The sequence below is a fragment of the Triplophysa rosa genome, linkage group LG15, assembly GCF_024868665.1.
Source record: "Triplophysa rosa linkage group LG15, Trosa_1v2, whole genome shotgun sequence".
Lineage (NCBI taxonomy): Eukaryota > Metazoa > Chordata > Actinopteri > Cypriniformes > Nemacheilidae > Triplophysa > Triplophysa rosa.
The window spans coordinates 19200881-19214387 of NC_079904.1; positions in this window are offsets into that span (position 1 = coordinate 19200881).

Consider the following 13507-nt stretch of genomic DNA (forward strand, 5'->3'; position numbering starts at 1 on the left):
TAGTTAGTATATTAGTAATTGGTATTTGAAGTAGGTAAGTAGGTAATAAGGTGACACAATTAGAGGCCTTCAGAATGTTTTATTAATTTAGTCTGCCTCTTGCAAACAACAATTTCATTATGTATTTACACACCTACATAAAACAGGTTAAAGAAAAGCAGAAGAGAGACTTCTTAAACTATAAACAAACATTTAAAGATAGAAACGATACATAAAATGCCACCACGATTATAATCTATAAATTAGAAATATGAACTGGAAGCATAACACTTTATTGTATATCTCCTCAAAACTCACTAGGCATCTCGTTTTCCTGATATCATTGAAATGATAAATTATAGACTGCTGTCTTGACGGCCTCTAAACCCACGTAAAGTTGCATGTGAATATGGCCATCTATCCTGTATTTGCTCGACGTTGACTTGTTGTTACGGCGTCATAGAGCCTGGAAGCGTGTCCCACTTTTAAGTGCGTGAAAGTTGGCAACCCTGCTAATACACTTACAAAATAAGAAAGTAATTTAAGTACAAACACTAAAACAATACAATACAGAAAACCGCAAACAGATTGCTCTCTAATCCGCTGCACTGTCTTCAGTATCGTCTTCCTGGTCAGGGAGCTGTCAATCCAAATCTCACTAACCAATGAGAGTAAAGTGGCCATAAATCCCGCCCACACGTGAGATTTGTGCCAGAAAGGCGAACGAAAAATTGAGAAGCGTAAACGAAAACTCGGAAAGCCAAATGAAAAATCTAGCAGCGAATTCAAAACTATTATTTGCAAAAAACGAAACTTGTTCGTTTTTTAAAAGTTTGCGTTCATTTTTATTGGCACAAAAGGAATCCCATAGAAGGGTCCCCATGCTTTTGTCGCTGGGAAAAAAACTTGAACTTTGCCCTTGAGATGTACAACGTACTGTTTTATATTCGCAATTTACCTTCATGGAAATAATTAATTTGAATTTAACTTGAGAATTGCGCGTGGACAGTTTTTTCACTTTTTGCTGACTGCCACCGAGTTCATCTTTTCATGAGTGGCATTTGTTCAGTTTTTTCTGTTACAAACAACCTTCAAGAGCATTCTATTTGAACGTTTCATTTGTGATCGGACAGACTAATTTTTTATTTGCAGACTATCGTCATGGAGCGTCTGTAGTCGGATTTGCCTTCTGAGATGTGCATGGACAAACATACTCTATAATTGCAGACTGCTCTATGGAGTAACGTGAAAGTTTATACTTTGTTGTGGTTCCTTCATCGCAAGTAAGTTATGCCCTATATATGTTAGCTTTAACTACCTCGTTTGTGAACGCAGTTTTACAGCGGTAAGCTTTAAAATCTTCTGTGTTCTTGTTAGTGTTCTTATCCAAGTTACTTTTCCTATTTTATTTTTATTTATTTATTTTTTTCCCTCTCCTATGCAAATGCAAGACTTTGAGTTTAACTCCTTGAGTATTATCTCGTTAAACACTCGTGGCTTGAGAGATCTCACTAAAAGAAAAGCTTTATTTTTATACTATAGAAGAATGAACGCTGACTTAATACTGTTACAAGAAACTCACTCCTGTGAGAGTGATGTTCGTTTTTGGAAATCACAGTGGGGAGACAAGGTCTACTTTAGTCATGGATCTAACCACTCCGCTGGGGTTCTCACTTTGATTAACAAATTTAAAGGAGATATTGTTGAATCGTTGATTTCTACAGAAGGGAGATGGATTATTCTTGTCACTAAACTTTATAATGCTACTTTTATAATATGTAATATATATGGCCACTTAAGATCTGCCAACAAGTCTCTTATTCTCTTACTACAGAGGAATATTGAAGCTTTGAAAACTAAATATCAACAAGCTTTTATTATTATTGCTGGGGATTTTAATGATGTGTTGGATAATTCAGCGGATAGATTTTCTTCTAAAATGGGCCTCACAAACAATATTATCTGTACTTTGTGTGATTATTTTCATATTGCAGATGCATGGCGCTATTATCATCCTTCTTTAAAGGAATATACTTGGAGTAATAATTTGTTGTCCTCTAAATCGAGAAAAAGAGATCTAAAGCCTTGAAAGTGGTTAATGCTGACAGAGAAGCCGACTTGCTAATTAAAATAAATTCCTTAATCAAAAAAGAGAGTCTCTCTGTTACAGAAATGAGTCTGTTAAAAACTTTGCAATTGGAATTAGACCATATACTGTATATTTAGAAATAGTTAAAGGTGCCTTTGTTAGATCTAGAGCGAGATGGATTGAGGAAGGAGAGAAAAACACGAGCTTCTTTTTCTCACTTGAGAAAAGGAATTTTAAAAGGAAAAGCATCGCTGCATTACAAATTAACAATTCCGTTTCTAAGCACCCTGAAGAAATTGAGAAATTTGTTACTAATTTTTATAGGAACCTGTACTCCCCTGATTTCCAGGCAAACCAAAGTAAGTCATACCTACAACAGATTAAGAACTATATACCTCAAATAAGTGATGAATTTAAGTCATCATGTGAGGCCCCTGTTTCCTTAAAAGAAATTAGAGATGCAATGAAATCAATGAAAAGAGGAAAGTCGCCTGGCTCCGATGGCCTTACTTTAGAATTTTTCATACAGTTTTCAGAGTTTTTAGAACAACCTTTTTTCTTAATGCTTCAAGAATGTATAAAAATTGGAACAATGACCCCTACTATGAAACAAGGGGTAATATCTCTCATTCCCAAACCAGACAAAGATGTAACTATAATTGATAATTGGCTCCCTGTAAGTCTTCTTAATTTTGATTATAAATTAATCGCTTCTATATTCGCCAAGAGATTAAAACAACATTTACATCATATCATCAACGAAACACAGACCGGATTTATGAAAGGTCATCATATTAGTTGTATTACTCTTGTTCTGGATCTTATTGATTATAGAGATGATATCAAGTCTGATGCAATTATTTTATTCCTCGATTTTTATAAGGCCTTCGACACTGTAAAGCACCAGTTCCTTATAAATTCTTTAGAGGCTTTTGGATTTCCCTCGAAACTCATAAATATTGTTCAAATGTTGTACAAAGAAATAGATAGTTGTATAATTTTAAATTCACATACATCTCCAAGGTTTCCTATTCTTCGAGGAATACGTCAAGGTTGCCCTTTGAGCCCCTTTTTATTTGTATTTGTTGTAGAAAGTTATCCATAAATATTTTGCACAATAATAACTTTGCTGGCCTTGATGTCTTTGACAGGGAGATTCGAATCTCACAATTAGCAGATTATACCACTTTATTCTTAAAGGATAAAGAGTAAGTTTCTCCAGTCTTAACTACAATTAATGCCTTCTCTAATGCTTCTGGGCTCAAACTTAATTTATCCAAGTGTGAGATTATTTGCTTATTTGACACTCTAGAAACTGAAATTGAAAATATTCCCATTAAAAATGAAGTGAAATATTTGGGGATTCATATAACAAAAAATGTAATAAGTAGACAGTATCTGAATTTTTCTCAACGATTAGTGAAAACAAAATATATCTTTAATAGTTGGCTCCAAGAGATTTATCAATTTTAGGCAGAGTTTTTTTTATCCAAAGCAGAAGGATTATCCAGATTTGTGTACCCTTCCCTGTCTTTAGCTGTTGATAATTACACCTCCAAAAATATAGATAAGACTTTTCTTGATTATATTTGGAGTAATAAACCTCACAAATTGAAGAAATATGTTTTAGGAGTGATGGGGGTCTTGAAGTCCTGAATTTTGATGATACTAACAATACATTTAAAATTAATTGGTTAAAAAGATGTTTGATAGGGTCAGATTCATTGTGATATTTTATTCCTAATAATATATTTAATAGGGTAGGTGGCCTTTATTTTTTGATGAAATGCAATTACTCCACTGGTAAATTATCTATTAAACTGGCAAGATTTCATCAACAAGCTTTATTGCCTGGAACCTGGTTTACAACCACAACTTTCCCCCCACAAATCAATTTTATGGAATAATTTGGATATTAAAATTAGAAACAGATCAGTGTTTTTTGAGAAATTGAGACATGTGTTTCGCTTTTAAATAAAGAATGTAATAATTAGGGCTGTCAACGTTAACGCGTTAACGCATCCGATTATTTTTTTCAAATTAACGCGTGAGAAAATATTTATCGCAATTAACGCAGCATCCGTTTGTTTTGACATCCTTTGTCTAGCGTTATATTATGTAATCACGCTCTTATTCGTGTACAGGCTTTTAAACCACTTAAGCGCGATTTGAAACAGTTGCTTTGAGGCGTTCAATGAAGATAGACAGCTTCTAAACTGTGGGACGCGGCAAAACGCAACGCGAGGTCCAGTCTGGTGTGTACAGTAACGGCTGCGTCGGTGAATCTCTGTCAGACAGCGCATCCGTGTTAAGTTCTCTTTCGTGCTTGAATGGATAAAACCACACAAGATTATGCCAGAAAGCCCGTTTTGTCTAGCATTTTCTTAAGCACAGACTTCAAGTTGTAAAATAAAATCTTAAATGAATGCAAAGAGTTGTGAAAATGGGAGTGCGGTGACGGTCAGATCTGCGTACTAAGACAGCTCTTAAAGGGGCCACGTTCTTAAACGTGCTGCTGTGACTCCTGTCACTAATGTTAATCAAAGAACAAAATAAAAGAAGAAATCAATGTGATTTTAATGAGAATTCTTCTGCATTTAATTTATAATTTAGCATTTAAAACTGTAAAGTGTCCTTCAATTTCCTACATGAGCTCTCAGTTATACTGTTGAATGGCTATAATTAATGTTAAAATAATCAATTTAATAGAGACATCAGTTACAATACTAATATCAAAATGTTAGCTTTCATAAAATGATGCTGTTAAATAAATATGTTGTTTCTACATCAATTTGAAGATTAAATGTGAAATTATTAAAATGTAAAAGTATATTTTAAAATAAAATTGTTGTGTGCGATTAATCGTGATTAATCACAGAAAAAAATGTGTGATTAATCCGATTAATTTTTTTAATCGATTGACAGCACTAGTAATAATACATTTATTCGTCAACTATCTCAATCTCGAAATTCAATTTCTCCAAGAGGGAATTTTTTTGGGGCTTCTAAAATAGATAACATTCAATGGAGAAAAACGTCTCGGTTACGGATGTAACCTCAGTTCCCTGATGGAGGGAACGAGACGTTGTGTCGAACCGACAGATGGGGTTCGTCCTTGAGAACCAATTGCTTCCGACTACTTAGAAAAGGCCAATGAAAATTGGATGCCAGACTCCGCCCCCGGATATCTGGGTATAAAAGGGAGACGGCGTGCTTCATTCATTCACCTTTGTTCTGAGGAGCCTGAGACCTCTCACGACTGCTGCAGTGGGCAGCATGTGTTTGTGGCAAGAAGGACACAACGTCTCGTTCCCTCCATCAGGGAACTGAGGTTACATCCGTAACCAAGATGTTCCCTTTCTGTCGGTCTCTTGACGTTGTGTCGAACCCTGCCTTCGGCCTCACAGGCGGCGGCCTTGTTTCTCTAACAGCGAGAAGCCACCTGGTACCATAAGGCCACTGGGTAAGCGCTACTTCCTCAAGCGGGGGATGCGCTACAGAGACCACTTCCTACCGTAGGGAGGAGTTTAGTGGAGATACCAACATGGTCTCACCGTTAGGGGAGAGCTCATGGGAAGAATGTGTGGACTGAAGGAGTTAACCGTGAGGTGGAGGTCCACCTAGGGAAGGTCATGGGTTACCAAGGTGGGACCAGCATGAGGATACATCAGACGGAACCGCCCTGTTGGGGGTTGCAACGTCTAGTAGCACTAGGTCCGGTTATAGCTATGTAGCAAATAACTCAGGTGGTACCTGGCCTAAGGGGCAGGGCTGCTCTGCCCAGCCTGCCTGCAGGAGGTGCTTGCTTAGTGATGGATGGAGTGCCTGTTCTTCGCCCAGTGGGGAAAGAATGGAGGCTGAATTAGTACGCCACTCGAGAGAGGGGGGAAGGTACCATCATAGGCGTACACCCTACCGGTTGCCGGTCCTACATGTTGCCATGCAGGACGCGGGCTGACACCGGTTCTACGTGGAGGTTGTAGAACCTCGCGAAGGTGTTGGGAGTAGCCCAACCCGCAGCTCTGCTTATGTCTGTGAGAGAGGCGCCGCGTGCCAGTGCCCACAAGGAGGCTATACCCTGGGTGGAGTGAGCTCTCACTGCGAGTGGGCACGGGCGATTTTGGGATTGGCAGGCCGTCGTGACAGCGTCCACAACCAGTGCGCCAACCTCTGCTTGGAGACAGCTCTCCCCTTCTGCTGACCTCCGAAAGAGACAAAGAGCTGATCTGAGCTCCTGAAGCTCTGTGTGCGGTCTAAGTAAAGGCGCAGTGCGCGTGATATACACAACACGGACGGGGTTGAAGTCCTCGACAGTGTCACCAAACAGCCCACCCTGCGCAATGGGCGCGTCGAGAAAGCGGACTTTCTCGGCATCGCTCATCTGCGCAAGGTTAAGCCAGAGATGCCTCTCCTGGACCACAAGAGTGGACATCGCTCGACACAGGGCCAGCACGGTCACCTTGGTCGCCCGTAGGGCGAGGTCGGTGGCGGTGCGGAGTTCCTGCGTTAACCCTGGGTCAGTTTTACCCTTGTGGATCTCCTTCAACGCCTTGGCCTGGTGGACCTGCAGGATGGCCATGGCGTGGAGAGAGGAGGCAGCTTGGCCCGCAGCAGCGTAGGCCTTCCACACAAGAGATGCCGAAGTCCTACACGCTTTGGATGGTAGTTTCGGTCGACCTCTCCAGGTGGACGCCGCCTGCAGGCACATGTGCACCCAGACTGCACGCTCCACCTGGGGCACGTCGACGTAACCCCTAGCTGCCCCACCATCGAAGGAAGAAAGAGCGACGGAACTGGTTTGACGTGTACGAGCCGAAAAAGGGGCATTCCACGTCTTCGTCAGTTCCTCATGCACCTCCGGGAAGAACAGAACCTGGGTTGGGCGCGGCTTAGAGTCGCGTTCAGAGCCCAAGAACCATGTATCCAGCCACAAGCGCTGGGGTAGAGGCACCGGAGTGCACTCTAACCCAATGCTCACGGCGGCCCGGGAAAGCATGGCCGACATCTTGAAATCCACCTCTTCCTGAGCTCGACCCCCCATGGGAGAGAGCTGCAAGGAATCGTCACGATCAGATGCCAGCAAATCGCTCTCCAATGCTTCGACAGACATCTCATCTTCTTCACGCATCGTGTCCGAATGCGTGAATGAGGATGCAGACGGTGTGGTACCATCTGCTAGGGAACGGTGAGGCGAGCGAGACGAGGTGCGAGCGGTACGCGAGCGCTTGGCTGACGGATTTACGCTCGCAGTGGCCCCCATATCACCCTCGCCGCTCGCCTTGGCGGACGGTATGGCCTTAGCCATTCTCGTCACGGCCCGGGAAGCATGCGAGGTGGTGGCTGGTTCTCAAGAGAAGACAGCCACCCGTGACCGCAACGTCTCAATGACCATCCGCCCGCAGTGCGGGCAAGATGAGTCAACGAAGGCTGCCTCAGCGTGCTGGAGACCCAAACACTTGAGGCAGACATCGTGTCCGTCCGCCTCCTCGATGAGGACACCGCACCCACGAGAACAGCGGGACATGCCACGCTGGATAAATTTGCTCTTTTAGAATGCTTGAACACCTCTGGAACCGCCGAGACACCCAGGGGAAGTCGCCACAGGAAGGGACAGTCCGCTGCACCACGTCGTAGAACCGGCAGTCTGTAGTTGCTAAGTAGTAGCGAGTCTTTGTACTTCATAAGCAAAGGCTCCGAAGAACAAAAGGTGAATGAATGAAGCACGCCGTCTCCGTTTTTATACCCGGATATCCAGGTGGCGGAGTCCGGCATGCAAATTTCATTCGCCAATTTTCATTGGCCTTTTCTAAGTAGTCGGAAGCGATTGGTTCTCAAGGACGAACCCCATCTGTCGGTTCGACACAATGTCGAGAGACCGACAGAAAGGGAACATGGCTATTACCATATAAATACTGTATTTGCAATAAAGTGAAAGAAGTACATTATAAAATTTTGCATAATATATACCCTTGCAATGCTGTTGTTTCGAAATTTCGTGATGTAGCTGATATATGCACCTTCTGTAAAATGGAAAGTGAAGATATTTGTCATTTATTTTTCTCATGTAATGTTTCATCGCTTTTCTGGAAAGAGTTGAGTTTCTTTTGTTTTTCTAAAGTTAATATGGACTGTAATTTACACATTAAGGATCTTATTTGCTTTTTTGAAAACCAGAACAAATCTTTAGAATCTACAGTTAACTTTCTTATCCTTGTGGCACAATTCCATTTTCACAAACAAAGGTTTCTTAAAAAAATAAGTGATTTTAGTGATTTTTCACTTTAGTGCAAAATTCACAAGAAGTACATGTACCTTCAATGCCCTTTAAATGGCAATATTAATTCTTCTGTAGCAAAAATAAACTGCTGCAAAAAAAAGATAGGTGCCATGCAAAATGTAATGTGTAATTGCATTAGTCATTACAAATGTAGTTGAGTAAAGAGTACATATACTTGTTCAAAAATGTAGTCAAGTAGAGAGTAAAAGTTGCTAATATCTTTAATACTCAGTACAACTACAAAGTAGCCAAAAAGATACTTAAGTACAGTAACTAATTACATTTACTCCAATACTTTACACCACTGTTTTTCATGCAAACCGTGCTCCGTTCCAAACTAAACTGCAAGCGTGAAAGGCACCTGAAAGCCACCTAAGGGGGACCTCACCCAAAGAGCATCTTAATGCGCCCCTTATGACTCTGATACCTGCCTATTATCCATGGAGATTAAAAATAAAATGCATGCGGCCAAAGCATGTTTTAGTTGTTTTTATTTAAGAATAATGAAAGAAATGGTATTCCAAAAGTTAAATCTCATGACGCTCAGTCTAAGTGTAGTGGTTTGGAGATCATCACCAGGCTGCACCTCCATCACAGGTCTCCTCTCATTTTTGATGATGTGTGTAGTGTAGCACATGCAACAGTACAGGCTTTGTCAGGTTCATTCCTTAGACTTTTATTCACTGAAATCCTTAATTCCTATCAGTTGCCCAAAGGTCATTTCATGATCCTGTCCTGGCTAGAACTGCAGTGTAACAGGTTTGGACAGGGAATGGTGTCTTCAACCACAGTCCCATCATAAATGTGACTGAAGATTCTTGACAGATGCAGATTCAGGTCATTTTGATTCAGTGCTGTTGATACTGTAGGTGCACATTAAGTCACGCACCATCTTAGAAATTTAATCAGTCAGCTTCCTTATTGATTCAGTTCCTTTTTGCTTAATACTATTACTAATATTAAAATGAATATTACCTGCAAATATTATAGTTTATTTTCAGAAAATAACCTGAAGCCTCAGAGGCGTATGATGCAGTCTGTGGCATTAATCAAGACACATAAAATGCTCCTTGACATGATCATGACTGCAGAATCTTTAGTTCCCTTAAATAATATTTATTAAGCTGGGGTCTTAAGAGAATGAAATACCACAAATTAGCAAATAGCAGGACAGACTGCATTTTTATACATTCCCTGCATCATATATACATATGCATTTTTATGCACTGTGCTTTAATATATATTTAATATGAAGGTCCAACAAATTAATATGAACAAATATCTCCTTCACAAGATAAAAAACAATATTTTATTTATTTTTAGTTATTCATTCATTCATTTATTTCAGTCCTCACTGAAGACTTTTCACAGTAATTTGTTTTTTCTAAATATATTATATTACAATAAATATTGCTCTAAAAGCAAAGCATAGCGTTAATTATTCAAATGCTATTAGATTATTAATGATAATCTTAAACTATGATTTATTTTATTATTAAGTTTATTTATTTTATTTAGCCTTGTTGTGCAAGTTCTCTGGAGCTTGTGCAGAGGCAGCAGCTTTTGCCAGAGGGGAACTGGAATCCCCTGGTTGGGCCTGGGTTCTCCTGAGGTTTTTTTTCTCGATTAGAGTTTTGGGTTCCTCGCCACCGTTTGCATACTGTTTTTGCACTATCTGCCTGACCGGGGGGGCTGCTTTAGAATCTTAAAGTTTTACTTAATTAATATTGCATATAGGAATTTATAATCTGTTATATTTGACCTGTGCTTCTCTCTCCTTTATCCTAAATGTGTGCTCTCACTGAGCGTGTGTGTGTGTGCGTACTTGTCCGTGTTGTACNNGGTGCGTGTTGTGTGTGTGGAGTGTTTTGTGTGTGGGTGTGTCTGTCTTCTGTGTTTTCAACCTTTTCTTGTTTTTGCAGGTACAACTTTGATTGTTTTGCTTGTAGTCAATGTGTCTCCTGTACAGCTGCTTTGTAACAATGAAAATTGTAAAAGCGCTATATAAATAAAGTTGAGTTGAGTTGAGTTAATTACATGTTAAATTCGCAAAGCTCTTTCTATTAATCCTGTACCGTACAGTTTGTATGAATGAAGCCGATTTGACTGCATGGCTGCGATCTAGTCCTGTTTACATGAAATAAGCTTGCTCCCGAGCAGGTTTAAGCTAACGGACCTGTTGTGAAGACAACAAGTCCAGGATGAGCGTCGAAGAACCGAATAATTCAAGATCATGCGAAATCATCAACAATCAAACCAGCTAACTGAGTTAGCGAGGTACGCTGAACGGGCCCCAGGACAAGGCATAAGCAAACAACGATCTGACAATAACCGCAGAAACTGCAAGGCTGATATATGGAGTCATGTTAACTTTCAGGTGCAGCCGGAAAGTATAATCTGTTTATTTAGCAGATTTATTGACTGAACATCGGCCCCTCTTGTCTCTCCGGTCTTCAAACCAGAGATTATTATGCATCCCAAAGTCGAAGGTAAAATGCAGGGGTGACCGCACATTCTCAGTTGCCACCCCTAGATTGTGGAATGCTCTGTCCCTATGTATCAGATCTGCATCTTCACTATCTGTTTTTAAATCAATAATGAAAACATTCCCTTTTAATTTGGCGTTTTGTCAATGAGAACTTTCTACTGTATTGTTTCTTTTAGTAATTGCTTTGTACTGTTTTTTTTATTGAAATGTTTTTATTGTGCAGCACATTGGTCAACCCATGGTTGTGTTTAATAGTGCTATATAAATAAAAGTGAAATTGACATTAAAGCCTGCCCGAAAAGTCGCTAAGTGTCGCCAGATGACGTCATGCACTAATTTGCATATCAGTGACATCATCACGTATTATCTGACAAGCTAAGCGCTTCAGGTCTGCTTCATATCTCTACTCTCTGAGCTGTTGTATACAGTATTATGTTAAAACAATACACCCAACTGCACAATAAATAGGTTCTTAATTACTTAGTTTTTTGTTGTCAGCCAACAGAAGCAGAAAAATATGTAATAGTGAGTGAACTCGACCAGTTAAAACTACACACCAGCAGTCACTTTCGTTGAACAGCTAGATTCCGTCTGTGTTCATGTTTATGCGTCCATACAGTCTTGCGTTTTAAATCATAAATTCTCAAACAAGGTCAATAAGTGATTAGTTCTTCGAAACACTGTTTGTACATGTGTATCTCATTCATGCGTCAGTGCTTTCTGAACTGAATGTTCTGATTCTCCCTGCTGCTCACTGAACAAGAGTAGACACAGAGAGGGGCGGTGATGTGCTGGGAAAGCAAAAACTCACTCTCGCGGGGCAGTAGAAGTGAAGCAGAATGCTTCCCTAAGTCGCCAAGGTTTATTCAGTAAGTAGCTAGATTTGTCGCTAGTCGCTTTTTGAAAAATAAATCGCTAAAGGGGTCTGAAAAGACGCCAAGTTGGCAACACTGGAGAAGGATTGGCTAATAAAATAAGGTGATATGCATAAAACATAGTCATTGGTGTATCACTTTGTTTGCTCGTGCGAATAAAGATTGACCTTTTGACACCTGGAACCTTTGTCTGCGAGATTCTACCTGCACTGAGAAGACTGATTCTCCACAACACATTAAAGTGTCATAAAGACAAGGGGGCGACTCATTTTACTAAGGAAACTAATCAGTCTTTCAGGATCATTGTGAAACTATCAGGCCACGCCATTTAGAGCATCGTAGCAACCGATGCAATACAGTACCATTATAAAAGGCCCAAATGAATATATTTGCAGCACCATGTCATAGGGTCAAGGGGGTGGGCTCATTTCACTCAGGGAACCAATCAGTCTCCCAGGATCTTCATGAAGCTATCAAGCCACGCCCTCGCAACCATTTAGAGCACCGTAGCAACCCCAAACCAGAAGGGCTATCTTCACATCAGAATGTCATAGGGGCATGGAGGTTGGCTTATATCAGTGGTTACCAACCCTGCTCCTGGAGGTCTCAGCTCCAACCTCCAACCTGGATCATCTAATCAAGGTGTTCAGGGTTGTGTCACAACCGGCTCAAAGCCGTGACAAACTACCCAGTGCATACTTTCATTGAAAAAGTATGAGGGGAATATCACTGTTGTGTGAAATAACTTGTTCAGGGCAGTATCTAATTAAAAACAAACCTTCATTTTCAAAAATGTTCTTACATTTGCAACACTTTCCAGATTCTGCAGTGGGTATGTAAACTTTTGACTGCAACTGTCTATCTCTGCATCAGAACATTCAAGAGATATGGGGGTAGGCTATCTCGAGCACTTTAGCAACTGCCCAGTGCATACTTTCATTGAAAAAGTATGAGGGGAATATCACTGGATCCGAACATTGTAGAGACAAGAGTCTGGTTCTACTGAATCAGACTGGCAAGAAGTCTTTACATATTACAACTATTGGCAACTGTCTATCCACGCTGTAGCAACCATTTAAAGCATCATAGCAACAAGTTCCATAGACTCTCTCAAAAGGGATATCTTTGGATAGAAGTGTCATAGAAACATATGGGTGTGCTCATTTTACTCGTGGCTTGGAGTATCATCACTGTCAGCTGCCAAGCCACACCCTAGCAACCAAACAGAGTACCCTAGCAACTGTTTAGCAATACCTTTATCTATGCATCAAAAAATCTTTTTTTTTGTTTAAATATATATTTTATAAATGTTGTGCTTTTAATCACGTTTTTAGATCTGCTTTTCAAAAACTCATTATCAGAAATGACCACAGAAAATTATGCTCGACCTCGTAATTGCTGATTGCAGCTACATCTTTAATTGCTATTATAGCTGACCACACCAAATTACAAAAAGTTAAAAGGTTAACCACATTTGTAAAATAAACGTTATAGTGGTAAAAATCAGCATAGAAGCTCGACCCAGTAATTGCAGCTAAATTTTTAATTGCTATTATAGCTGCGGCATGTTCAAGCTCAAACCTGTGCGCAACGTTTTGCTACGGTTTCCGGGTTGAACGACACGTTTCCTGGAAACGGGTTGCAACTGTGTGAAACAGGGTTTGAAATACGTTTTCTCTTGTTTGGTGGGTGTGTCAAGAATGTCAGCCCAATCAGCAGCAACATGTGTATAACCCACGCCGTATTAAAGAGACAGCTCGCACAATGGGTCCAAGTAAAGTCGTTTAAATGTGTCCGCT